General features: G+C 37.9%; 1 protein-coding gene across 3 annotated transcripts in view; it reads right to left on the bottom strand.

Annotated features, from left to right (window-relative positions):
* The window catches only part of LOC137239311 (alpha-tocopherol transfer protein-like), a 152,298-nt gene that overhangs the window by 70,264 nt on the left and 56,458 nt on the right, over nucleotides 1-25,576 (bottom strand). For 2 of the 3 annotated variants that reach the window (XM_067764458.1, XM_067764457.1), the window contains one exon: nucleotides 20,906-21,080. The exons of the other annotated variant lie outside the window; for it this stretch is intronic. The gene's annotated coding sequence lies outside the window, so the exon portion shown is untranslated. The remainder of the gene's footprint in view (nucleotides 1-20,905; nucleotides 21,081-25,576) is intronic. 3 annotated transcript variants of the gene reach the window in all.

Raw genomic sequence — 25,576 nt, 5'->3', positions numbered from 1 at the left:
CGATGCAAAAGAAGATATCGTACAGAGATCGAGATATCTCGAAAACTCGAGAAAAATTGCGAAAGCTTGCGATCGTTTTTTAAACGGTTTTATTTAGCTTGACTTGACAGGCTGGCTGGCTGACTTGCTGGGGCGTTGATCAGACAATTAAATAAAAACGTTGGACGCGTATAATTTATATTGATAGTCATATATAAGACCAACTGAACCTTAATCAGGTTATGCTACGCCTCACATTTTTAAAAATTTCACGCGCCCAACTCATCCACAGTCCGCTTTGAGCTCACCAGAACCACTTCTGTCTTATTGCTAGCCATCTCCAGCCCCATATTCGTCAACCATTCCTTTATTCTTCCCACGACGTCATTACATAATGCTTGGAGCAGATCAAGTTTCTTGGCCACTGCTACTACGACAATATCATCTGCATAGCCCACAATTTCCGTGCCTCCGGGAAGGTCGATTTGTAGCACACCGTCATACATCGCATTCCAAAGAGTTGGACCTAGAACAGATCCCCGAAGGACACCGCCCGTGATGTTGTGCTTTTTTGGTCCCTCATCCGTATCAAAAAGGAGTACAGTGTCGCTTAGATAGCTACCAATTGTTCGGAGCAGCTAAGCAGGTGTGCCAAAGTTTCGTAGCGCTGTCATTATCTGCATCCAGTTCGCGGTGTTAAAAGCATTTATAATATCCAAAGTTATCAGTGCACAGAGCTTCCTTTTACTTTGGCCTCCGGTTATGGCTCTGCGGGCTAAATTGACAACTGTTTGTATTGCATCTATCGTGGATCTCGATTTTCGAACTCCAAACTGACTATTTGATAAGCCACCTGGTCTTTTCAGGGTCTGCTGCAGACGCTCACTAATAATACGTTCGGGAATCTTTCCTATTGAATCCAACATACAAAGTGGCCTGTATGAATATGGCTGGTCGGGCATCTTACCAGGTTTCAGCAAAAAAACCAGTGTTTGACGTTTCCATGAGCGGGGGAAGACGCCTTCTTGGAAACGGGCGTTGAAGAGATACGTAAATACGGATGTTCTAGACCTTATCGCTGATTTAAGAGTTATATTTGGCACTCCATCAGGTCCTGGAGACTTACGGTCCGGAAATCTTGGTGTTGCATCTAGTACCTCCTGCTCTGTTATTTCTGGGATTCCCATTCCTTCGAGGACCTCACTTTGATTGGTCCGGTAATCTTGTGTCGGAAAAAGAGTTTCTACGATTCTTCTCATTAGTATCGGGCATGTAGGCTGCTATGATTTCCGCGCCTTAATTTGCGCCATCACCGTTCTGTAAGCCAATCCCCAAGGATCAAGATCAGCACTATCCATCAGCTCCTTGAATCAGGCTCTCTTGCTCTTTTTTATAGTATTTTTAAGCGTCGTTCTTTGGGCTATGTAGGTATTGTGTAGCTCATCATATCGTGGCGACGAGCTGCCCTCTGTGCCCTTCGCCGTGCCTTGTGGCATTTTCTACTCTCCTCCGCTATTTCCTCGTTCCACCAATATACCGGAGTCCGATTTACTTTTGCGCGATTTCTGGGCATGGCAGCATCACACGCCATATCTAATGACTTAGATATTTGAACAGAAAGATCGTCCGCATGTGTCCTTCGTTTTACGGTATCGTTCCATACAACATCAAATACTTCTGGTTCAAAAAGGTGTTGTTTCCATCTTCTTCTTTGCAGTTGGTTGGAGGCGTTCCTTGGTGCAGTTTCCTAGCTCTAGGCTAATAGCTTTGTCGTCGCTGTGTGTGTAGACGTTACTGATGGACCATTTTGCTCGTCTCGCTATTTCGCTACTAGCAAATGTGAGATCTATAATGGAGCGTCTATTGCCAGTGTCGAGTGTATATTTCCCTGCCTCATTTAGAAGTTCTAGCCTCAGGGGTGTAAGGCTTTCGAGAAGAACTCTACCTCTATCGGTAGTTCTACTACTACCCCATACAGTTGACCATGCATTGAGTCTTCACATATTATAAGCGGGTGTTTACCCTGTGCTTCTATGGTCATCCCAAGAACTCAATCTCTGTGCTAGTCATGCTCGGAGGTGTATAGCAATTAAAAATGCATATTCCTTTGATTTTTGCCCACGTGAATGCTGCCACTGTCGGTGCCATCTTTTCCTGCGGAGGAAGTCTTCCCGGTATCCAAATTGAGGCTTTCTGTATGGCTCAGAGAGTACCGCTATGTCAAATCCTCCTTCAAACATTGTTTGGGATAAGAGGCCTTGCGCCGCTTCACAGTGGTTTAAATTGAGTTGTAACAATCTTATAGGGCAATCTGGCAGCTTCCTTCCCGTTGTGGGCGTCTAAAACTGCCTGCCGAATGCTGTCCCCCACATAACGCACATTTCGGTACGTTGGAGCAGTTTGAGGCCTTGTGTTCCTCCTGACCGCATTTCCTGCAAAGTTTTGACCTATCTATAGTCTCTTTGCACTTCTGGGCTATATGTCCATAGGCCCAGCACCTATAACAGTATCTCTCCTGTTTCACCTCTCTAATTCGACAAGATACCCATCCTACTCTTATTCTTTGCGCCTTTTAGCATCATCCGCTGTAAGGCTTACAAGTGCCGATTTTGTACCGCTGTACCCTGTACGTATACTTTTTATGGTAGTTGAATCAGGCCGTTCTATCCTACATTTCTGATGGATCGCATCACAAATCTCAGCCGGCGTAGTTATCTTATCAAGGTCTCTGAGCTGTAGCGTGATCATTTCAGACTTTGCTGTGACCTTCGCTGACTCCTTTAGCACTGCTTCAATCTCTGCTTGGTACGTGCTTGTTTTTCGTGCCGTTCTTCTCATAGTTTTGACATCACCCCCTAGGGCTTTTAGTTCATCGTAACTCCTCACTTTTCGGAGTATGTAAGCATACGTAGCATCTCCAGCCTTCGAAATTATGATTGCATCCGGCCTGGCTTTAATCATTTTCTTCCTAATCGCCTTTTTGGGTTTGGCTACCTGCCACTCTCCCGACTTTTGAGTTGTGGCGTCTTCTGTCCTTTCGACCTTTTTCTGGTTCAGCGACGCTTGCGATTTTACTCGCTTGTGACTCTCCTCATGTCTTGGCGTAATATCATTGGCTGAGATCATGGGATTGGCTACAAAACTCAAAGAGATCATCAATTGATCTCTCTAGCTTGGTCATCTTGTTTTCGATCCCTCCTGAGGCGTGAGAATTTTGAAGATCTTTTGCAGCCTTCTCAGTGAGGTCACGTAATGAAGGAGTGCCTGTTTTAGCGTTCTCCTGTCTTGCCCTTGGAGTAACAGCCGGAGAAGTTTCTTGCCTGCCGTTGGCTTCCGCTCCTTTTGGTTTTGTCCCCGTGTGTGATGAAACCTTTTGACCTACGGCCGATAGACCAGGTCCTTCTGGGGAACGAGGTAGCTTTCGTTCCATAAATGGGTTGAACGTACCTTCCCTATCTTGATTTTTATTTTTATTTTGGTTACTCATTTATGTGATTGGGTCCCCACTTGGGGCCGCTATCTTAGTCCGGATGTACAGTCACCTTGAACGATCCCGTGGTTATCTATGCGAAGGCAGGGAGGCCACGTGAAGGTTGACGCAGTTCCTTATGAAAACTGCGTTCTGAGCCAGATCAGCGTTAATCGGGAGAATCTCAACCGAACCTGCACCACCAACTTAAAGGTGACGGACTTCGAACGTACCCCAAGGCCTGCCAAGGTTTTAAAGGGACGGAGACGAATGACATATTAGCCGGAAAGTCGTTTTGACGGGGTGTCAAGCCGTGTACTAAAATTTCCGAATGTCACACTCGCCAGCCCTTAGCAAACATATTCAAATCGTTATTCCAGTATACCTTAATTAAGACCGTACTGGGCTCAGTCTTAATATGCTATCAAATAAAAGCTTTCTTAATAATTAAGAATTGAGCTTTTTTCCTTCCTGAAAGTGTATCCCTCGTCGCGTAGTTTCCTCCCTATCTTGGGTAGGTATTCCCTCGGTGCAGCCTCGATGTGGGTTGTGGATGCTTAAATTACGGGCGGCATCTATTCGCCCCGTCACTGTGGGTTCACAAGGTGCATGAGGCCTTTTAAGCCAAACCCTCCTCGCCAGCCGCTCTTGGCCAGGGGCTGCTTATTTGAGTATTCGCAGCTAACCTAAATTAATAGGCCGTTCACTGTTTGCCGGCAGTGACCCCCTTGGCGTGAGCTCAGCATGTGGCATCAACTCTGCACCATTAGTCCGTTCATAGTTTTTTTTTAATTCGAAAAATGAAGCTGAGTAAGGCTTTAGAAACATGCTGTATAAGCACTAAGAGTCATCCCATCTTCCTTGAACACTGTCTATGATTCCGAACCACGTATAAAGACAAGTATAATGGGAGACTTATGAAAAGCTTTATTTTCAGATGGGATCGCGAAGCAAACTACAATTAATCTGGAGACCATGTTAGACGTAATAGAGTTTGCGCACTACTGATTATAGGCATTTTAAAAAATAGATCGTTTTAAGAGCTTTTTGATAATACCTACCTTAGAATATGAACCTAAAATCTTTGGTATGCAGATAGATACAAGTTAAAGTACACGGAAGGCAGCAGTAGTCCATCAAGGTTTCATAAGCAATATGTTTCTTATGGTAGTAGTAATCTTAATCAGCTGTCCATATTTTTTGGATACCGGGAAGGGTCGATAGTTTGATAGAGTCGAAAAGGTGATACTAGTGCTTCAGATGATAAAACTACAACTGCTACCGCTGGAACATATTTGCTTTTCTTCGAAGAATATCAATTTTCTGCCAAATATTAAGAAGGTAAGCACCCATTCCAGCTCTTTCTGATGCTAGCACTGATATCGCAAGAGCCATTTGTTTGGCCACACGAACCTGCGTATCAATTCAAAAAAACTATTTGTCCTTCAGCAGATGTTTGGAGCTAGCAGTCTTTATTTTTTACTGTACTTTTGAAGGACAAATAAGCCTGTTAAATTTTGGTTCGCAGGTTCGAGAGATAAAACAAGTCGCTCTTATGAAATAAAGGCTGATAACAGAAAAAGCTAGACGTATTATCGGATTAATATCCGGCGGAAAACTGATCTCATCCGCAAAACCACGCTTACCTTTCCGCCCTTACAACCACAGAAACAACAACGATAACAATACTACCTGTAGAATCAAAAAAAAGTGTGGAAGTCGCGATTTATCTCCGAAGAATGCTCATGCCAAGCTTCTCTACCAATTTGCATCGTGCTTCTTTTTAATTATTCCTACTAAATTGGAGGCCTCACAATTTACTATTGTCTTTTTTAATTTTATTCGATTTCCTTTCAAAACTTGTTTAAATAATAAGTTTAAAATATTAAAATTGTTTTAAAACAAAACCACAAAAGTTTCGAAAAATCCAAAAATACAAACTTTTAGTCATTTCTGGGTTTGAAACAAAAGCAAAAGATTTTAAAATCTAAAAATAGAAATTGGAATAAAAGCGTATGATGTTAAAACTTATCTTAAGAGTTTAAATTTGGTGCTGAAAATCAAAACTAACAAATTTTATTTTTGAAAAGTGCTGCAAGTTATCGAATCTTTTTCAAAAAATTTCGTTATACATACAAGGTGTTATGAAATGTTTTCTTACACCGTAGGTAGAGCGATGCTTTAGGAAAAATCTTTGGCTCAAAACTGGTGCGTTTCTAGTAAATTCGGAACCTCTACTAGTTCGCCCTCTATATCATTTGCATGCTTCCAACTGCCGAATTTAATATGGCGATATCCTAGTTTGTTTTAGTTGCATTAACTTTTCTATAGTTTCGAACGAGATACATATTTCCACTTTGGCACTAGATGGTTTATTGGAACTATTTCGGTAGTTCTAAACTACAGCTAGTCTTGGTATTATTTCGTTGGTTCCGAACCGAAGAGAAATTCGAAATGCTGCTTCTAAAACGATATTAGAGCATTTATCGATACCTTCGAGCCAGTTGGAAAGTTTTGGAAAAGAAATCACACTCATAGTCGAAGTTACTTAAAGCAGGTAGCAGTTTTTTTGTAGCTAACATATTTCTCAAATTAAATATAAAAAATAACAGCCCAAGCTGTCGATCTTATAACTGGGTAAAATCTTGTTAGTACCGAACATGTACTTATTTGGCAATTTAGGTCTAGTTCCGAAACAGAAATGTGTATCACTTGTTACTGATTTAAATAATTTCAGGGAACTATTTTTTTAACTCGTAAGTGTAGACTTCTCGAGTTGCAAATTGAAACCCAGTTCTAGCCACTCATCATCAGGAAGACCGTTATAATCTATTTTTAAATAAAATTTGGTTTGCTCATATGTCCAAAATATTTCAGATTTAGGCTCAAACTTTTTACCGTGTACCAGCCAAAATCTCAAACCATTTTTTATGTTTAATGCGTCAAGCGTAATACAAATTTTAAATCAGCTTTTGATCTACCAAAATAACAAATTCAAGGTTTTTATGTTTATTCTAGCGAAATGAAATTAGCGCGTTTGGTAAAATATTTTGCTATTCAAGGGAAAATTTCATTGTACTTAATTGCTCGTTTCTATATTTGCACAATTGAATTGTGGTATTAAGTTCACATAAGTTAAGTGATATATAAGACTTATTTCATATTGCCGTGGTGTGGTGGGAGTGTGCTTCGCATACCACACCGAAGGTCCTGAGCTCCAAGCCTATTTCTGGTTGGTTGGAGAGGCGAGTCCCAATTCACTCCAATGAGCGCTAAGCTCATGCGCCGTTTTGATACCACAAACTCGTGAGTTAACCAATAAAAGGGTGTTGTAAAAAGACTAATAAACATTTTCACGCGCCTCAGGGAAAACCCGTCCCCCTATATCTATACCGTGGAGTTTTTAAATTTGAGAAGCTCTCTCGGCCTAACATCCTTGAGTTCTGGGAGGCTTTCGAAAAAGGATTTTCCAATAATCTTTATTTTGCTTCCACAGTGTGCTGGACATTCGCCCAGCAGATGCTCAACCGTTTCCTCCGCCCCAGACGCTTGCAGCTGCGACAGGAGGTATTGTGTTCCAGTCCCATCCGTGCCGCATGTACCCCAATTGTCCAATGCCCCGCGAGCACCGCAACTACTCTGGATATATCCCTTCTGTTCATCTTAAGGACCGCTGCCGATCGTTTTTCGTTATATAATGAACACATGCTCTTGGAAACTCCACAGGTCCGCAGCCGATTCCACCTATTGTTGGCCTCACTCAACCAGTACTGGGAGATGCAACCCTTGATGAGTCCCAAGGGTGCAAGGACCTCATTCGCTCCTGAGACATCAAGAGCCCCTCCACGCCGTGCCAGCTCATCCGCCATCTCGTTACCCTGTATGTTTCGATGCCCCGGCATCCATATCAGGGTAACGATCTGCCGGCTCTTCAGAGTCATGGCACTACACTGCCCAACCAGGTTTGATGATATCGTCTGTGACCCGAGGGCCCCAAGTGCTGCCTGTCTATCGGAGAAAATAGCCACCCTGTTACCGTTACCATTGATATCCATTAACGCTTTACACGCCTCTTGGATAGCGAAAATCTCAGCTTGAAACACGCTTGCCGAATCGGGAAGGGGCATATATATGAACGTGGGTGGGACAGTCGCAAATACTCCCGCTTCCACTCCGCAAGCCATTTTAGAACCATCCGTGAAAACCGAGATGTCGAATCTCTGAGTGATCCCCCCATCTTTCCAATGTTTCCTTGTGGGGAAGAGAATTGTGTAGTTTGTGTCGAAGACTTTCCTTGGACATATGTAGTCCGTTTTTGACAAGGTGCGGGAGTCGTTAATATTGAGCAGGATACGGCCGTGCCCGTATGTACGCTCCCTCCAAAGGCCCAACTAAGCGTATTTCTACTATGAAAAGCTTTTCAGGGAAAATGCATTTCCTTGCATCAGTTTCCGTTTGGAATCGGCATAAAACATGTAGGCCCGTCTGCCAATTTGTAGGGAAAATCAAAAGGGAGCAAAACGCAAATTCGAAGAGAAGTTCGCCTAAATCATGTCGGAGATTAATCGCGCCAAGCACACATATTTTTTCTTTTTTATTTATTATGGTTAATGCGTCAAGCGTAATACGATTTCTAAAACAGCTTTTGATCTATCAAAATAACAAATTCAAGGTTGTTATGTTTATTCCAACGAAATGAAATTAGCGCGTGTTTGGTAAAATATTTTGCTTTTTTTTTTTTTCAAAGGAAAATTTAGTTGTACTTAATTGCTCGTTTCTATATTTGTTCTGTTGAATTGTGGTATTAAGTTCACATAAGTGATACGTGTACCATATGACCGTACTTAGTTTCAAAAGAATCGGTAGAAAGGTGTTCAAATAAATGTGTTGCAAACTTTGCAGTAAAAAATATTTGGCGGTTATTCGGTTTTATATTTTTTACCGATATCTACAAAACCGGGTCTCGTGTATCAAAAAAATTTTACATAGCTAATATCTGCATATATCTCCATAAGTGTTGAAATAAATGTATGTATATTTAACATTGCGACCTCAATTTATATATATTTTGCTCGATCTTTTGCCCTCAATTTCAGGGAAAATGCATCTTCCTTGCATCAGCTTCGGTTTGGAATCGGCATAAAACATGTAGGTTCCGTCTTCCAATTTCTAGGGAAAACCAAAAGAGCAATACCGAAATTCCAAGATAAGTTCGGCCTAAATCAAGCACTAATTACACTGTGCAACAGCCGGCTGGGTATTGGACCAAACCCCCTTTTTTGTAGAGATTGGGCTTAAGTAGACAAAATACCATCTCCATTTTTCGAAGTTAGCCTCCAAAAAAAGATATCGGCTTTCGAATTTCGAAAATCAACATTTCGAAATTTTTATTTTTTTCTTTGTTAACGCGTTCAGCAAATTGAAAAACTAAAAATGTGGTCGTGGTCCTCCTCTTTCTTTTATTTGAATGGCTGAATACTTTTTTTTTTTGAAAAGTTTAGTATACAACTGTTGTACGAGGTGAAAAGTCCAAACTTCGAAAATATGAAAAACCTCATATTTCCGAATTTTATTTTGATATGTACATCTTTAAACTATATGAAGAAAAATTTAAGCCAAAAATTCCTCTTTTTACCAAAAATTTATTTTAACCAACACAATTTCCAGCTGGTAAAACTATTGAATATTAAATAAATCATAAACCTGCATTAAATGTGCTATTTTCATATTAAAGCACTGCGTTTTTATACTTATGAGCTCTTAACAGTACTTATGTCCACTGTGCGTTAAAGGTTGTTATTACTAAGGTTCTTTGAAATCATCGTGATGACAATTTTCGAGGGTATGTCAGTAACCTAGTGGAAGCGTTTTCAAAAGCAGACGTTGATATGACTATAAAAGTACATTTGATCCATGCTCATCTCGACTGGTTAGAGAGAAAACTTTCTACCGAACCCGATGAACAGGGAAAACCCTTCCACCAGACAGCTAAAGCAATGGAGTCTCGATACAAAGACAAAAAGCTAAACGCCATGATAACTGATATATGGTGGTGGCTCAAGATTGCTGAGAAAAGCTTGGACGAGAACGAGAACGAAATTGACGGCGACCAATGCCTTAACGGTGTAGATTAAGAAAATAATCGTTTCAAACAATAAGTAACATCATTTGTAATATGTATCTATATCTTTTAATAAATTTAGCTTAACAAAACACAAGTTTTACTGCAGTTCTACTGTATAGTCAAGCCTTATTTGATTTAATTGTACACAATTTTTATGTAGGGACTGGTTTAGTTGTCGTTTTTACACATATTTTCGCTTAAACAGGGTTTGCCAAATTTTTCTTTAAAGATATGAATATCAAAATAAAGGCCATTTAACCACCTTCCCAGCAATACTAAGATTTTTGATATGTGTAGCGAAAATTCGGAAATATCAGGTTTTTCATATTTTCGAAGTTCTGACTTTTCACCTCGTATAACAGCTGTTATACTAAATTTCTCAAAAAAGGAATTCAGCCCTTCAAACAAAGGAAAATAACGGACCACGACCACATTTTCACTTATTAAACGGTTTTATTTAGCTTGACTTGACAGGCAGGCCGCACGGCCGTTGTGAACGAATTTTGTAATTGAAATTTAAGTAACTTCCCGATAAGCTACAAGCTTGAAACTTGGAATATAGTTCAGAACCCGATGACAATGCAATAATAAGAAAAAAAAATCGCCGCTTGGTGGCGCAAGGAGCGAGATATTCGCAAAAATCGTATTTGTGGGCCGATTTGGCTCATATTTGGAACACATAATACTTACACTCAGAGAAAAAGTCCGTTCTAAAATCGAGCACCACCGGACTCAATTCAATATTTTCATGTTCTTACTTTTTTGTTCTTGAAACACGACCGACCTGGTCTCAAAACAACAACCTTGTTCTTGAACTGACAACCATTTTCTTGAAAAGAGAACGGCTGGTCTTAAAATATGAACAAATGTTCTATTAATGAGAACAATGTTCTTAAATTAAGAACAATGTTCTTAAATTAAGAACAATGTTCTTAAATTAAGTTCATGCAAAAAGAAACGGTAAAATTCGTGTGTACTACATTGTTAAATTCAACATTTGGCGCAAGCTATTATGCAGTTATGATGTCGTGGTTGCGATCGGCTGGCGCGAGTACGATCACCGTCAAACTATATAGTTTTTTAAAACAATTTTTTTATTTTTATTTTGCGTTCAATTATTTTTCCATTCGCTTATGCACAGATAATTCTGAAACTTGTTATGAAATGTTTTAAGTATATATGCAGATTACATCTTCAAATAATAACAAGTAAGGACGGGACTGTCTTCGGCTGTTTCGAAGACTGCATACCTTTCATGAATGGAGCTGAACAATAATCTTATCCCATTCGTAATCTCCAAATAATGCGCTATATAAGTTAAGAAATATATAGTGAACAGATGTACATACCTAAACGATTTTAAGATAAATATAAAAAAGGCAAAAAATCCCTTATCTGAACGATCGGTTTTATGGAATATATATTATACTAGCAGACCCGGCAGACGTTGTTCTGCCCTGATTTTGGCCTATCTGCATACATTTTAATAAGCTTTTTCCCTCTAACTCTGCCCTACCCCTCTACAGTTTTTCCTAATCTCTTTATTCACTCCTCCCTCCGTCTTTTTCGCTTCATCTCCATCTTCGTCTCATTCTATCTCTTTCTCAGTATCCTTCTCTCTTTGCTCTTCTCTCAAGTTTTTCTCCTTCTTCTTCATCTCTTATTGCCAGTCCCAGAGGGTGGTATGTATTTTGTCCCAGTCCCATTCCGAGTCTAAGTCCCAGTCCCACTCCGAGTCTCAGTCTCAGTCCCAGTCCTAGTCCTAATCCCAGTCCCAGTCCGTCTCTATTATACTTCCCGGAAAAAAGCATCGTAAATACTACTATAGGCAAATTTATATCCGAAATTTCAGGCAAATCGAATAGGACGTATGCAAATAAGTATGTGGGTATTATTAATTCATGTCTTTATTTCGGCTTCGCATGCATATTTATCAGTTTTGCCAGGTTGATGCGACTAAATCGAATATCACAATGACTTCAGAGCTCTCACCAACAGCTTTCATTTGATATCCAAAATACACACACATTCTAGGGGTATCCGGGTCCATGTTTTGGCCTATATTTCGAGACCCTAGCAACTCAGCGGTGTAAAACTTACTCTGTATTATAGCACACATCAACAGCTTCAATTTGATACCCATAATGTAAAAACATATTCTAGGTGTATCCGGGTCCGCGATTTGGGCTATATCTCGAGACCATAACCTCCCAGTTGTATAAAAATTATCCTGTACTATAGCACTCATCAAAAGCTTTCATTTGATATCCATATTGTATAAATACATTCTAGGGGTACCCGGGTCCACGTTTTGGGCTATATCTCGAGACCCTAGCCTCCCAGTTGTATGAAAATTATCCTGTACTACAGCACTCATCAACAGCTTTCATTTGATATCCATATTGTATAAACACATTCTAGGGGTACCCGGGTCCACGTTTTGGGCTATATCTCGAGACCTTAGCCTCCCAGTTGTATGACAATTACTATATCACTCATCAACAGCTTTCATTCGATATCCATATTGTATAAACACATTTTAGGGGTACCCGGGTCCACGTTTTGGGCTATATCTCGAGACCCTAGCCTCCCAGTTGTATGAAAATTATCCTGTACTACAGCACTCATCAACAGCTTTCATTTGATATCCATATTGTAGAAACACATTCTAGGGGTACCCGGGTCCACGTTTTGGGCTATATCTCGAGACCTTAGCCTCCCAGTTGTATGAAAATTATCCTGTACTATAGCACTCATCAACAGCTTTCATTTGATATCCATATTGTATAAACACATTCTAGGGGTACCCGGGTTCACGTTTTGGGCTATATCTCGAGACCCTATCCTCCCAGTTGTATGAAAATTATCCTGTACTATAGCACTCATCAACAGCTTTCATTTGACATCCATATTGTATAAACACATTCTAGGGGTATCCGGGTCCACGTTTTGGCCTATATCTCGAGACCCTAGTCACCCAGGGGTATGAAAATTATCCTGTACTATAGCACTCATCAACAGCTTTCATTTGATATCTATATTGTATACATACATTCTAGGGGTACCCGGGTCCACGTTTTGTTCCCAAGACCCTAGACACGTAGCGAAAAAAAACGTAGACGTTGGCCGATTCTCAGACCTACCCAATATGCTCACAAAATTTCATGAGAATCGGTTCAGCCGTTTCGGAGGAGTTCAGCCTCTAAAACCGTGACAGAAGAATTTTATATATTAGATATAGCTCCGATCGAAGTGATTTTTTCAGGAAATCTTCTGTGATATATTAGAATAAATATCACCAAGTTTAATGATTTTATATTGGAAATTAAGGGAGAAATTGCCAAACGATGGGTTGTATGGGATATATACTATATATAGCTCCGATCAAAGTGATTTTTTCAGAAAATCTTCTATGATATATTAAAATATATATCACCGAGATTCACGTTTATACTTTTTAAATTAAGGGAGAACTGGCCAAAAATCTTTCTATCTGAACGATCGGTTGTATGGGATATAACTATATATAGCTCCGTTCAAAGTGATTTTATCAGGATATGTTCTATGATATATTAGAATATATATCACCGAGTTTCACGTTTATACTTTCTAAATTGCGGCAGGAATGACCAAAATCGTCTTTTCTGAACGATCGGTTGTATGGGAGATATAAGTTATAGTGGTCCGATCCTACCGGATCCGACAAATGTCTAATATAATACAAAAATACATCCTTGTGCAAAATTTTATTGAGATATCTCAAAATTTGAGGGACTAGTTGGCGTTCAAACAGACAGACGGACGGACAGACCGACGGACAGACGGACATGACTATATGAACTCAGTCCGTCGCCCTGATCAATTCTGTATACTTAATGGTGAGTCTATCTTCTATATTTCTCAACGTTACAAACATCGGACCAAAGTTAATATAGCATTTCATGTTCATGAAAGGTATAATAATTTCTCAATAAGAGAAACATATGGAAAATGCATATTATGCATTTTTCTTAAATATTTGGACCATAATAAAAGTTTTTTTGTTATAAATATTTTTTATTTATGACAAAAAAATTATTATTAATATACTTTCCCCTCCCATCAATGATCAAACCCAAACCGTTCTTGAATTGAGAACGAAAACTGTTAAATCGACCACAAGTCGTTCTCCTATTTTAAGCACAAATAGTGCTTGAAATGAGCACAGAAGGTTCACACATCAATACCGAACTGGTCATAAAATACGAACGGTGTGCTTGGAAAAACTGTTCTTGAAATAAGCCCATCGGTCACGAGTTAAGAAAAAACGTACTTAGCAGACTTTTGTCAACGAATGTTCTTAATTTTGAACTTATTTCGTTCGTTTTAGAACGATTTTTTTTCTGAGTGTACAAAGAATAGAAATGAAAAAAAATTGCCGCTAGGTGTCGCAAGGATCGAGATATTCACAAAAATCGTATTTGTGATCCGATTTGACTCATGTTTGGAACACATAATACATACATGATTAGAAAGCGACATATGATGCCCGATTTGGCTCATATTTGGAACAAATATTGCATACAATCCGGTAGAAGTGACATCAAAATATTTTGGAGTTGGAGGAGGGACAAGCATACGTGGCGCAGAGTCGAGCAAAGTCTTTGGAAGGATTATGTATTGAGGACTTAGGTTGTAACAAATTGTCAGGAAAGAATGAGAAATAATAGGCAATTAAATAAAAGCGTGGGACGCGTCATATTTCCATTCATAGTCATAAGTAAAACCAACTGAACCTAAATCAGGTTATGTTTCGCCTCACATTTTTAGAAATTTCAAGCGCCCAACGCTTTTATTTAATTGTCTGATCAACGCCCTAAATTGATAAGGAGTGTGATGACTAGTACCTAGGACCTAGCTAATTATTTTCTAGCTTTTCGTATTATTATTACTTCATGTTAGTATTGTTTTCAATAAAACCGTTTAACTTAAAATTTTTTTTTTTAATTATTTTTTTAATTTGCTGAATGCGTTAAAAAAAATTTAATTTCGAAATGTAGATTTTCGAACTTAGAAAACCGATATCTATTTTTTGGAGGCTAACTTCGAAAAACGGAGTTAGTACTTTTTATACTTAAGCCTCAGTCTCCTCAAAAAAGTTGGTTTGATCCAATACCCAGAAAAAAGGTTGATTTTGTCGCATAGTGTTATTATTATTCTTTTTTTTTAACTTTTTTAGGGTTAATGCGTCAAGCGTAATACAAATTCTAAATCAGCTTTTGATCTACCAAAATAACAAATTCAAGGTTCTTATATTTATTCCAAGTGCCAAAATCAATTTCCTATACTTTTTGGGTTACTGCCAATAATTGCATTGTAATTTGCTTAAAATATTACTGACAGTTATACATCGAGTGTAATTCATTGATGTAATTTATCTTTATTTCCGGGTCACGGCTTATTTTATTCGTCATTATCTCGGTTGGCAATACCTCCCACTCACAATAGGTATATATAGAGTGCTATTTAGCCACTCGGTTACAAAAGATTGAGGCTATCATTATCTTATGAATATTATAATTGTGAATGTTTAGATTTTAAGACGTTTGGATGTTTGGATGTCCAGCAGTTTATCTTAGTCAGTCAGTAACTCTGAAATTGCTGCGTGGAAGGATCTACTACCTATTTTTTCGAAAGGTATCCCTGCGCTCCTTTTGAACAGTTAAAATTTAATTACCTTTGCGACCCAATGACGTAGGAATAGTTGGTCGGATTTGTATAGCCAAAAATCTTGAAGGATCTGCTGACTATGTTTTTGTGAAAAAGGTGTCGTGGTCAAACGCCCCTGGGAGCGTAGATTAAAAAAAAAAATTTGTCATTATAACTCAAATCATATTGATCTTAGAATGTCGTTGAGTATATGGGAGCTCTATGGGTTGCGGTTGTAAAGAGGATTAGAAAAGTGGGCAGTGCAACACCCTGCCATGGAAAGACATTTTTTTATCGCTATGACTCTACGACTGTTTACCTAAGCCCATAATATTTGATAGGTAGGTCACTTAGATTTAGGTTTCACAACCCTTTCTCCGTCTTCTTACCTTCCAAACTCCTCACACCCCTCTCCACCTCTTCAGCATGTTTGTTTTTATAAATTGTTATATATCTGAGCCTGTTTAATGTTGTTCTTTGTTAAATGAGTTGGGGTTTGAAAAAACGTTTGATAAGTACCACCTCTCGCCCTAGGGAGAAGTTAAATGGATTGTGGTAAAGTGAGCAGTCTCAGGATCATTTTCGAACCATTTTGAAATAGTTTTTGAACTACTTTTGGAATTATATCGCGAACATTTCGGGATAGCTTTGCTACTATTTGGAACCATTTCGGTAGCGTTTCGGGGAAAATGTCGTAACCATTTTGTGCCGTTTCGGGACTGTGCTTGGGATAATTTGGGGTTTCATTACTATTTCGGGATTGTGCTCTGGATCTCCCATGGCTATTTCATGAGCATTTCAGGACAATTTAGGGATCGTTTTTGGACTGGTTGTGGAATATTTTTAGGTATATATTAAGATTGTGTAAAGATGATTTTGGGTCCGTTTAGTCATTATGTTCTGCATCTTTTCGAGTGATTATTCTCACTTATAGCACGGACAGGACGACATAACAGCATCAGATCTACCACGCGTGTAAGTTGCGTAAGCTATTCACTACATGAAATGTATATCGATCTGTACGATGGTGTTGCCACTGCAGGTTTCTCTATATTGATGCCGCGGGTCCGCAACAGAGAGGGCGGTACAATGCTGGTTGCAGTATTGGGGAAATTTACAATTTTTTTTTTGGTTTTCAAAACTGCAGCGGTTTACTTTTTTTAAGTTAATGCGATAACAATCCATGTTTGCTAAAGAGAAAATAACAAAGATCCTGCTAAAAGAGCTCGCGGGGTGAAGAAGCCTTTTATGGCTGACCATAGTCTTTACAATGCATTAGAAGGGCTCTTAAAAAATTTTCCACGTCACCTGTACTTAGGGAAAATTTTGGTATCTGATAGCCGCGTAAACTTGTTTAGGATTAGTCATATTTGTATTTTATTAAATTTTCTTAGCACAACAATTTGGCAAAATTATTTTATAGTGCTAGTCAGAACAGTGACAGAGAACAAAAACGTAAATTCAATAATATTAATATTTCAATAACGTAGAGAAACAGTAGAAAATTTGTAAACTAAGACATAATGGTTACAATATAAATTTATAGATCTTAGCCTAGGGACGCAGAAAGAGAAATAAGAATACATGAGGCTTTGTAATGGTAGTACGGTAACGAAGAATTGTCGTTCTGCAATTAGCATATGGTATTTAACATGTGCAAGAACCATTGTCCTCGTAGAATGAAGAAATTGAAGCCTTCGATATAGGTAATGAGGCTCCTTCATGTAGATTATCTTATGTAAGGTTATAAGTGTCCTAACCTTTAAAAGGTTGTCAAAAGAAAAGTCTAAATGGTGGAATAAATAACATTTTATTTGCACTTGACCCTAATAGATCAGTAAAGCGGAAAAACTACATAGAAAAGTCTAGCAACTTTTCAGAATAACAAGAAACGTGATCAAGTCTATTCAGCCCGTAAACATATCTTTTTACTCACTGCGTCCCAGTTAGAAAAAATCTCACAGCCGTAGAGGAGCGTAGGTATTAAGTACGATTTGGATAAAAGCAGTCGTATTTGTAGCGGAGTGAAATACTGTGTCAACCACAGTGTACGGAGCATACCGTACATTTTTCCCACATCCCTGTATGTTTCGATGCCTCGGCATCCATATCAGGGTAACGATCTGCCGGCTCTTAAGAATCATGGCGCTCTCCCTACACTGCCCAATCATCGATATCGTCTCTGACCCGAGGGCCCCAAGAGCTGCCTGGCTATCGGAGAAAATGCCCCCCCTGTTACCGTTACCATTGATATCCATTAACGCTTTACACGCCTCTTGGTTAGCGAAAATCTCAGCTTGAAACACGCTTGCCGAATCGGGAAGGGGCATATATATGGACGTGGGTGGGACAGTCGCAAATACTCCCGCTTCCACTCCGCAAGCCATTTTAGAACCATCCGTGAAAACCGAGATGTCGAATCTCTGAGTGATCCCCCCATCTTTCCAATGTTTCCTTGTGGGGAAGAGAATTGTGTAGTTTGTGTCGAAGACTTTCCTTGGACATATGTAGTCCGTTTTTGACAAGGTGCGGGAGTCGTTAATATTGAGCAGGATACGGCCGTGCCCGTATGTACGCTCCCTCCAAAGGCCCAACTAAGCGTATTTCTACTATGAAAAGCTTTTCAGGGAAAATGCATTTCCTTGCATCAGTTTCCGTTTGGAATCGGCATAAAACATGTAGGCCCGTCTGCCAATTTGTAGGGAAAATCAAAAGGGAGCAAAACGCAAATTCGAAGAGAAGTTCGCCTAAATCATGTCGGAGATTAATCGCGCCAAGCACACATATTTTTTCTTTTTTATTTATTATGGTTAATGCGTCAAGCGTAATACGATTTCTAAAACAGCTTTTGATCTATCAAAATAACAAATTCAAGGTTGTTATGTTTATTCCAACGAAATGAAATTAGCGCGTGTTTGGTAAAATATTTTGCTTTTTTTTTTTTCAAAGGAAAATTTAGTTGTACTTAATTGCTCGTTTCTATATTTGTTCAGTTGAATTGTGGTATTAAGTTCACATAAGTGATACGTGTACCATATGACCGTACTTAGTTTCAAAAGAATCGGTAGAAAGGTGTTCAAATAAATGTGTTGCAAACTTTGCAGTAAAAATATTTGGCGGTTATTCGGTTTTATATTTTTACCGATATCTACAAAACCGGGTCTCGTGTATCAAACAAATTTTACATAGCTAATATCTGCATATATCTCCATAAGTGTTGAAATAAATGCATGTATATTTAACATTGCGACCTCAATTTATATATATTTTGCTCGATCTTTTGCCCTCAATTTCAGAGAAAATGCATCTTCCTTGCATCAGCTTCCGTTTGGAATCGGCATAAAACATGTAGGTTCCGTCTTCCAATTTCTAGGGAAAACCAAAAGAGCAATACGCAAATTCCAAGATAAGTTCGGCCTAAATCAAGCACTAATTACACTGTGCAACAGCCGGCTGGGTATTGGACCAAACCCCCTTTTTTGTAGAGATTGGGCTTAAGTAGACAAAATACCATCTCCATTTTTCGAAGTTAGCCTCCAAAAAAAGATATCGGCTTTCGAATTTCGAAAATCTACATTTCGAAATTTTTATTTTTTCTTTTTTAACGCGTTCAGCAAATTGAAAAACTAAAAATGTGGTCGTGGTCCTCCTCTTTCTTTTATTTGAATGGCTGAATACTTTTTTTTTTTTTGAAAAATTTAGTATACAACTGTTGTACGAGGTGAAAAGTCCAAACTTCGAAAATATGAAAAACCTCATATTGATGAAAAGTCCAAACTTCGAAAATATGAAAAACCTCATATTTCCGAATTTTATTTTGATATGCACATCTTTAAACTATATGAAGAAAAATTTAAGCCAAAAATTCCTCTTTTTACCAAAAATTTATTTTAACCAACACAATTTCCAGCTGGTAAAACTATTGAATATTAAATAAATCATAAACCTGCATTAAATGTGCTATTTTCATATCAAATCACTGCGTTTTTATACTTATGAGCTCTTAACAGTACTTATGTCCACTGTGCGTTAAAGGTTGTTATTGTTGTTGTTGTTGTAGCATGCTTCGCCCCACCTAACAGCCGCGACCGATCACAAATTGTCATCAATATCCCCTAACGGGAGTCCAAAGAAACTTGCAGTTTCAACAGGGGTGGACCATAATGAAAGGGGTGTTAGAGGCATTGGTTCCACATTACAATTAAAGAGATGGTTGGTGTCATGTTGGGACACATTGCAAGCGGGGCATACATTTTGTATGTCGGGGTTGATTCTGGATAGGTAAGAGTTTAACCTGTTACAGTATCCAGAACGAAGTTGAGCAAGAGTGACACGCGTTTCCCTGGGGAGTATGCGCTCCTCTTCCACAAGTTTTGGGTACTTTTCTTTGAGTACTGGATTCACCAGGTAATTCCTGACATAAAGGTCCGACGCCTGTTTGTGGAGTTCACCAAGAACCTGCTTGTGTTTTTTTGCTTCATACGGCTGGGTTCTCAGGTGCCGTATTTCCTCAAAATGCTTACGGAGATGACTCCTTAAGCCCCGAGGCGGTGTTGTCTCATCAATCAGATGTCTGTTTGGATGCCCAGGTTTCTGGGTATTCAACAGGAACTGTTTGTTTAGCATCCCATTTCTCTCCCTGATGGGGAGTATTCTCGCCTCATTATGTAGATGGTGTTCTGGGGACATAAGAAGGCAGCCCATGTTTATTCTGAGAGCAGTATTTTGGCAGGCCTGTAGCTTCCTCCAGTGGGTAGTTTTTAGGCTTGGCGACCATATGGGTGACGCGTACACTCAGAGAAAAACGCCGTTCTAAAATCCAGCACCACCGGACTCATTTCAAGCTTTTCATGTTCTTACTTTTTTGTTCTTGAAAAACGAACGACCTGTTCTCAAAACAACAACCTTGTTCTTGAACTGACAACCATTTTCTTGAAAAGAGAACGGCTGGTCTTAAAATATGAACAAATGTTCTATTAATGAGGACAATGTTCTTAAATTAAGAACAATGTTCTTAAATTAAGTTCAAGTAAAAAGAAACGGTAAAATTCGTGTGTACTACAATGTTAAATACAACATTTGGCGCAAGCTATCGAGCAGTTGTAGTGGCTCAGCGGCTACGATGTTGCGGTTGTAATCGTGTGGCTCGAGTTCGATCACCGCCAAACTCTGAAGTTTTTTAAAACAATTTTTTTATATTCTATTTTTTTAACTCTTATTTTTCGTTCAGTTCCACTCATATATGTACAGCTAATTCTCAAACTTGTTATGAAATGTTTTTAGTATATATTCAGATTGCATCAATAAAATGAAGAATTTCTCAATAAGAGAAAGACATAAAAAAATGCATATTATGCGTTTTTTCATCTTTTGGTCTTTAATAATAACTTTTTTGTTATTATTAATTTGCAGATTTGGTTTACTCTATCAGACCTAAAACTTGATGTCTCGCAACCTTACTTAAGCGTTTTAAAAAGATATTTCAGATTTCGAAAATATACGGGCATTGGGTCTTTAATTTACTTTCTGTCTCTCTCTCCCCTTAACTTCTACAACTTTTGCATACTTTCACAAGCATTAAAAAATGTCTTCTATTTCTTGTCGCGTCCGAACCTCATCTTATATGGTCATATATATGTACTTACATTTTTGAGGTAACCACAATTGTTGCTTCAAATATTGTAATATCCGCTCAGGCCGCTGCCCATGTTCTCTTTTGTGCAGGTTAAAATGTGTGCGAATTTCGAGTCCGTTACCAAGGACTTGCCCATATCTATTTGCAAAGTGTGTTATTAAGTTGACATGTGTACAATGAGTGTACTTTTAATGAAAAGAACAAACGGTACACTTAATTAGCTTTATCTGTTTTGACACGTGTAAATAAAAAATAAGATCTCAGGAATAACAAAAATACATCTTAACTTAAGTTAAAGCTACACAAAGTCTATATTGTTATACTCAGCGTGCTTTGCAGTTAGATTGTATTAACTCTGGTAACATAACGGGCATAAACGAATCGAGATAAATATTGACTTCCATATATAAAAAATTCTGAGGATGAAAAAAGGAATTGATTTAGCCAAGTCCGTCCATCTGTCGGTGCACACGATAAATTGAGTAAATATTGAGAATAAAATATTGAAATTTGGTATATGGGTTCCCTGGTGCTCATCTCCCATCGTTATTAAAAACATATATAACATTTTGGAAAACACATAAAACCTGATTATTGCACTGATATTAAGACTCTTGATTTTTTTTGAAAATGGGCGTGGCGTACGCTCAGTTGTGATAAAATCAATTTTACAAATAGTATTAATCAAAATCAAAAACAGTTAAACCTATCATACACAATTCAACAGAGAGGTTGCCTTTACTGTGCAGAATGCTTTGAAGAAAAATTAACGACGTCGATGGAGGACCACCCCTACTTTTATATAAAAGTTGTTTAAAAGAGTCGTGGACGAATGAATGCAAAAAAGGGCTTTATATCAATGATGTTTAATTTTCCAAGTGAAATTATAACAAGAAAAGGGGAAAAAATTTAATTTTTGAAAATGGGCGTGGCACCGCCGCTTTTATTACCAAACAATTTTCTATTCTAACTCGAAGAAAAATTAAGGGAAGGTAATAAGATTGGGTACACATAACACATCTTTTCCTTATAGCAGGAAATATTTCTAGAGAAAATGGGCGGGATCGGTTAAAAACCACACCCACTTTTATATAAAAAGTGTTTAAAAGGGTCGCAGACTAGAATAATAAGCTATATATTAGGGAAAAATAGTTTTGTATCAATGATATTTCACTTATCAAGTTTTATTGTAAGAGGAAATTAGGAGGCATTTTTTCTAAATAGGCGGCGCTACTCCCCTATTCCGATCAAGCATTACAAAACATTTCTACAGCCTCAAAAAAAAAAAAAATAAATTTCTCGTAATAAAATTCGAAAACCTAATTTATCTGAAATGAACTGTACAATTCAAACTCACGCTGAGTATATAATATTCGGTTACATCCAAACTTAGACACCCTTACTTGTTTTTTGTTTGTTTTAATTAGCTGAACAAACAGAGTTTGCTCTATCAAAAAAACAAAGCAAATGTGTTTATTTATTTTATTAATTTATTCTAGCGAAATGAAATGACGCATTTTGCTATACTTTTTCAAAACAAAATTTCTTTGGAATTGTTTGTTTATTTATATGTGGGCGAATCCCAAATAAGGTCCATCGCGAACCGAAAATCAAAAGTGGTCAGACTTTATTTCTATCACTTAGGATTAAAGGTCAAATATGTGTATGGTGTGGAAATGACGATGTCCCTCATCCTGGACGGAGAACCATAATTTCAAAGAAAGGCTTCATCGGTTTTGCAAATTTGAATGTTTTACTAACAAAATATAACGTCCTTTATTTATGTTGTGGCACTGTTAAACCCAGGTTTATATTTTCGCTTTGAATAAAATGTTGTCTAGACTTTTATTTAGAATTAAAAAAAAACTTTGGAAAACGGAGGTTTAATAAACTGACTCTGCCCTTATCCATATTATATTCCTACTAAGCAAACGTCGACTTGAAATTAAAAAAGCTTTCAGATGTTAAATAGGTCTGTTTACTAAAATTTTTCCGGTAAGTTCGGGTAATATTGTTTATTGGAGTCTAAAATTTGTCAAGTCCATTACCTCCCTTCCATTAGTTCATCTATATATTGGCCTATAACTTTATGTTTAGCCAACGAACAAAACTTTAAGGAATGTAAAATCTCCCCTTAGCTTCTTCAAGTTTTAAAAAATTGATTATATTTCCTGTCGCGTCCAAACCTCATAATATACGGTCATATATATGTACATATTTACATTTTTGTGGTACGCACAATTGTTGCTTCAAATATTGTAATATCCGCTCAGTCCGCTGCTCGTGTTCTCTTTTATGCAGGTTAAAATGAGTGCGAACTTCGAGTCCGTTACCAAGGACTTGCCCGTATGTATTTGCAAAGTGTGTTATTAAGTTGACATGTGTACAATGAATGTATTTTTAATGACGAGAACAAACGGTACACTTAATTAGTTTTATCTGTTTTCAAGTTGGTAATATTCCATCGTACACTACTACAAAACCAGAGTTGGGAGTAGTGCACTAAATGTTGAGCAACAAAATTTACAACCTAAGTGGGCTGGCATAGCGATATTGAGTGCAATGGAAATGGAAAAATATTTGTGCATGAGTGCCTTACAAAGCGTAACCGTGAAGTATTGCAGCATGCTCTGCAATTAAAAAAACAGAAACGGTTCACTTCTGTTTTCTCACTGCGTGGAGATGTGTATGTACGTACTAGTCAACACAGTGATGCTGTAAAAATTAGTGATAAAGAGAGCGCTGAACGAATTGCAGGAAACAACGTACCGACAAATGAAGCGAACAATACACAAACACCCTAGCATAATGCTTTGCTTAGTTTTAATGCTTAATATATTATTTTATACTGGCACTATTGTTTCTCTTCCCATTTCACACTCTATACTCTTTTTCACTTCCACGTTTAAAACTTTCATCTGCTGCTCTGTTGATATCGTCTTGCTTGTTTATTTTGATTATGTATGAAGTGAATAACGATTGTACTGACAGTGGGCAGGTAAGGTGTATCTTGAGTCAAATATGTAAAAGACATCCAACATTCAATGTGTGTCATTTAAATACTCGCAGTCTTACGGTTCATAAATTAGACTACCTTTCATATGTATTTGCTGATCTAAACATTGACTTAATTTGTATTACCGAAACGTGGTTCAAATCTGGCGTTGAAGACCATTCTTATTCATTAGATAAATATGTATTGCTGAGAAATGACAGGAAAAATAACATCCGTGGTGGTGGAGTTGCTATATACTGCAAACAATTTTTGAATCCAAAAGTAATTTATCGCTCAGACCATACCAGTGAGGTAGAAAGTATATTTATTGAAATAGGCGATGCTCGGACTAAGTGTTTTGTGGCTTGTGTATACAACCCCAATAGGTCAAATGACTTAACATGCTTATTTACTAAACTCTCTGAATATGCAATAAATTATGAACATGTCATCATCTGCGGTGACTTTAATATTGATATCCTTAATAATGATTCCCGCAGTAAAAACCTTTTAAGTAACTTTCAGGCAAATGATCTGTGCATTGTGAACACATTCGCGACCCGTTTTTCTCCAAATAGCAAGGCAAGTTTACTCGATTTAATATGTGTTAACGATGCCAATAACATAAATCATATTGACCAATTCCCCATGGATGTTATTTCTGACCACGAAATGTTATTCTTATCGTATGATCTGAAATTCAACGTAAAAGAGCCCGACTTTGAATTGACCTATAGGAACTATAATGCTGTAAACCTAGATAAGCTAAGTAATGAGGCTGCTTTTCTTGACTGGAATGGATGCTTTTCCTTCTCTAAGTTAGACGAAAAGTTGGAATATTTTAATAGCCTTGTCAATCACCTTTTTAATAGATATGTTCCTCTAAAAACCGTTAAAATCCAAGGTCATAAAAAACCATGGTTCTCAAATGAAATTCTGAAGCTTTTAAGAAAACGTGAGAAAGCTTACAGAGAATGGAAGCAATTTCCATATGAAAACAAATGGGAAGCCTATCGTCTTTTGCGCAATCAAGCTACCTTATGTATCCGGAATGCTAAGGTGGCATATTTGAATAATAAATTTAATGCAAATTTGCCTCCAAAAATGCTATGGAAGAATCTTCGTACTGTTGGAGTAGCCAAAAAAGATAATATTCAATGCAAATTTGACCCTAATGTCATGAACTCACACTTCCTGAATGGTAATATAAGCGATAACAGTGTAAATTATAATGATGATCATAACACCAGTTATGAACACAGTAAGATGGGTAGTATAGGCAGAAGAACAAATATTGATATTGATGTCTTTGACTTCTCAGTTGTAACCGAAAGTGATGTCTTGGTTGCTATATTTGACGTTAAGTCTAACGCCGTTGGAGTTGATGGCATCAGTATACGATTTATTAAACTTATACTTCCATTTGTTATAGCTTCACTAACACATATTTTTAACTTTTCAATAATGTCCGGTGGGTTTCCAAGTCAATGGAAAATAGCTAATGTTATCCCTATTCCTAAAGTTAAGTCTCCAAGTTCTTCCAAAGAATTTAGACCAATTAGCCTGTTGCCAGCCTTGTCTAAGGTTTATGAGAAGCTATTAGCTAAGCAAATAATTGATCATATATATAAGAATGACTTACTATCTGAGGACCAGTCGGGATTCAGGAGAGGACATGGTTGCGCT

The sequence above is a fragment of the Eurosta solidaginis genome, chromosome 2 (genome assembly GCF_040869045.1).
Source record: "Eurosta solidaginis isolate ZX-2024a chromosome 2, ASM4086904v1, whole genome shotgun sequence".
NCBI lineage: Eukaryota > Metazoa > Arthropoda > Insecta > Diptera > Tephritidae > Eurosta > Eurosta solidaginis.
Note: the sequence above shows the minus strand (reverse complement) of the source record. Positions and strands in the feature narration are given on the sequence as shown.